The 3943-nt window shown below is 55.6% G+C and overlaps 1 protein-coding gene across 5 annotated transcripts in view; it reads left to right on the top strand.

Moving 5' to 3' along the window:
* LOC113206412 (ankyrin repeat domain-containing protein 50) overlaps positions 1 to 3943 on the top strand; it is a 39617-nt gene that overhangs the window by 1244 nt on the left and 34430 nt on the right. The gene's annotated exons all lie outside the window — the stretch shown is intronic.

Genomic DNA, 3943 nt, shown 5'->3' with positions numbered 1-3943 from the left:
CTTCCTTTGCAACCGTGGGCTTGCATTGATGCGATGTATCGCGTCAGTGATATCCTCCTCAAGCACGCCGTGCTGCGCCACGGTCGGTGCCATGCACCACGGACGCCCTCTCCCCCAATCAGCCTCAACAACCTGGGAAAGAACAGAGTCGAGATGGCGAATCTTGATTGCGAAGTCTTACGGTCTTGGGGTAGGCGTGGTGGGGCGGGGCGGGGCGGGGCGCGCAGGACGCACAAGGGAGTGGCTGTCGGTCGGTAGCGGATGTGATGTGGGACGTCCGCAAGGCTAGCGGAGGCTCTGTGGGGGTCCTCCTCTAAGTCTTATCATTTATTTATATGGAAAATTGCTGTTCCGTTTATTATCTTAATTTTCAAAAGATTGGCGATTATGCCATTTGTTTCTAACGTCAAGCGTATCGGCATGTACTCACTACAGCTAACCGTCACAACAAGGCGACGTGGCGTCCGGGGGAGCGTAAGAATTGGATTATAGGAGCTTCCCCCTCCGCCCCTCGCCGTGTTTGCCTATGGAGTCACTTAAGCCCTTCCCGCGCCCCGCCCCGCCCCCTGCGTCTGGCCCGCGGCGACCGGCGGGCCCGATATGGTCCGTATCGGAGAAGGGAAAGGAGCTGCAACGGCGCTTGCTTGTTGCATTATAATGCTAGGCCCCCCCGAGGGGGGGGGGGGTGACGTCATTTGGCGACGGTCCCCTTATAAGGCAAGTGGCACTGCCCGTCTACTCCTCGACTGACTCTGTCTGTCGCTGTCTTTTACCGTGCACACGCTGACGGGTGTCGCGCCGCATGGGACGAGTGCCAGCAGGTGCAAATACCGAACCGGAAGTTGAGTTCCGCAAACTCCAAACTCGAAATAAATCATTTACCGATCCTGAGGGGTGAGTTGTCGAGCAAAGGCGTGACCCGAAGCGTGTTCGCTGAGTTCCTTATCGCTGAAAATACACAACAATCGCGCAAAAGAAAGAAACGGTGAAAATGATAAATATAAGGAACCGAACCCAGATGATTTTCGCTTGTCGCAGCGGCAATATGTATATCGGGTATCGGAAATGGGGTGAAGGTGTGGCCCGAGCCCGAACGCTTTATGGGGAAGTAGAGTAGTGACAGTGGCCGACATCGCTTATCGGGGAATAAAGAGAGAACCTCCCAACATCCGATAATTTGTTGTCCGCTGCAAACGATTCCGTCTTCGCAGTCACCCCCACCACCCCGTTCACTTTTTTCTATACGCCCGTCTTCTCCTTTTTTTTCCAGAGTTCCAAATGAAACGGACGAGAGAGAATACGGGGTGTAGGGGGCGGGTGGATCAGGATTTGGGTAAGACGGGAGGGAGGAAAGCTGCTGCTTCACGTTCGCTGCCTCGTTCGCTGCGAATTCGTTAACTGCTTCGCTTCGCTCGCCCGTCGTGTTCACCACCCCCTCCTGCTCCCCCCTCCCCTCACCTCCCCCTGACTAATGACCCCCTCCCCACCCCCCCTTTTCCGCATCGCCATCATTAGGAATGACCCACAAATGATTTAGCTATGGCGCGTCGTCGCGTCGCAGTGGGCTTTATTTTAATTCGAGGGTTTTTGTTTTCGAGCCGAGAGCGAGCCTAGGCCGCGGTAGTGGGTCAGGGGTCGAGGTCACGCGTTGTGGGTGGGCGGCTGCACAAGCGTGTGGCTCTGCCGGTGGCTCGTTACACACTTGCCGAGCGAGTGTGGTTATTTAAATTTGACACAAACAAGACAAAGACTAAAGGTGATGATAAATTAAACACCGCAAGCTTTGATTCCTGCGCCCTTTGGTGGTTTATTTTTTTCATGCACCCCGCGTTCTCTTGACGGGACCCTCCCGAGGGCTAAACACCCCCCCTTGACAATCAATGTGAGGCCACTGGAGCCTTTTTATTGCGGGCGCCACTGAGCCCTAGCTTCCTTGCCCTTCCTCGTGGCCCCGCCCCGCCCCACTCGGTCGCAGTCGAGCGGTGCCCTCTCCCCTCTCTGCGTGCGCTGAATGTTACCGGGGGAAAAAAGAGGGGTAGGGGGGGTGGACCTGGGAAATATTAAACACCCAAAGAAATGGCAGGGGTAGAAGAAAACTTCCTTGTTTTGCGCGTGCGCACGGCTTAGTTTCCCTGATTTTGTTAAGCCTTTTAAGGTGAGGCTTGCATCATTATTTTACGCAACGAAAGGTTGTCAAGAATGTACCTCAATTCAAGTACCAGGTGGCTGGTTTACGCCACGCACTTCCATAGTTATACTGTACCGCATGCGGGCGGGCGGGCCGGTCGCCTACTCGCACGGGGCTATAAGGAGCCGCGGGCAGCGAGCATAGGCAAACGCGCCCGCACTCGTCCATGCGGTACAGTATAACTGTGAAAGTGCGCGGCGTGAATCTGCCATCTGGTATGTTTATGTTCGCCTGTAACATTGCGAAAGTGCTGCACCACAGCGAATTCGCCTTAATTTGCGCATCCTTTGGGTTAGTAAAAATAAGGTCAACTAATTTTTATAAAAGATTTTTTGTTCGTAGTTACAACAATAATGGACTTCCTTTGCAACCGTGGGCTTGCATTGATGCGATGTATCGCGTCAGTGATATCCTCCTCAAGCACGCCGTGCTGCGCCACGGTCGGTGCCATGCCCCCCCCCCGCCTCGCCACACTCCACACCAATCATGGCGGGATCGATCTTCCTGGGAAATTGAAAGTTGTCGGTGTGGAGACCCCTACCCTACCCTACCGTAGCCTGCGGAGGAGGCGCGCGTGAGCGTGAGAGAGCGGCGCGCAGCGTGCAGCGCGCGGCGCGGAGGGAAAGGAGCTCTGGGCGCGTCCATATAGGCAACCCGCCCACACCTCTGCGTGGCGGCACAGTGCAACCACGGAAGTGCTACCTGGTGTACTTACACACCCTGAGCAGCTGGAGGGAGGATGGCGACGTTCGGGAAGAGAAAAAGAATCATCCGCGTGATGATGATAAATAACGGAGCACACTTAATGTAAAAGAAAATAATAATGAAAATAATAAAAAATGCTGGCGGTGATGATGATGAGGAGAAGAGCCTCTCTCCCAGCGCCACCCCTCCCCTTTCGCCGAACGTGACGCCTTCCTCCCCTTACCCTTTCTCTCTCTCTCTAGCATTGTTACACACACTCGCTCTCTCGCACGCACGCACTCTGCTTGTTATTTCCCCCCTCGTTTTGTCGTGTTGCCTGGCGTTTATTTATCGCTGTGTTGGCATTGTGGATGAAGAGGGGGTGGGGGGTCTCTCCCGGACACATACCTCTACGAGGGGGTTGCGCGTGTGTGTGTGCGCGCGCGCTGGGGGCTGGAACACCCCCTCCCCCGCACGCCCCACCAGGCCGCGCCCATACGCACCCCGCGGAGCTTTTCAAGGAGTGTTTATCCAGGGTCACTGTTGGGTGAAAGCGGGAGCTCGGGCCACAGCCTTACGGATGGGGCAACCAACCCCTGCTCGGCTTACACCTCCGAAATAAGGTGTTGCAGCCAGGGCACGGCTCCCAAATGGAAAAATATTCAGGCGATGCACTGAAAAAACATGCCGGTTGAGTCAACTCGTAACTCGGTTCCCCCAACCGAGCCGCGCGGTTAATTTCCGACCCACTAGAAACTCGGTTGGGAGAACCCACACTGTGGGTTGTACTCGTCTGGTTACAGTGACCGCACAGAGATAGTTGTGACAACCAAGTCTGAACGGTCCAAAAAGAAAATAGAAATCGATTAGCGTTACCGCCAGGATACCCCCTCCTTTCCGACTGATCACCTCTCCCTCCGACGGGCACCTCACAGAGGCCGATTGGCTCTGGCGCCGTCCGGGATTTGAACCCCGGACTTTGTCATTACTGGGCCTCCGCGATACCCCGAAGCCATTGCGGCGCGTGGGAGGGAGGAGGCAGGACAACGAACACATGTCCCAGCGGGCGGG

This window comes from Frankliniella occidentalis, unplaced genomic scaffold (genome assembly GCF_000697945.3).
Source record: "Frankliniella occidentalis isolate FOCC.00 unplaced genomic scaffold, Focc_3.1 Scaffold50, whole genome shotgun sequence".
In the NCBI taxonomy this organism is placed as follows: Eukaryota; Metazoa; Arthropoda; class Insecta; order Thysanoptera; family Thripidae; genus Frankliniella; species Frankliniella occidentalis.
This window is presented reverse-complemented; position numbering and strand designations above follow the sequence as displayed.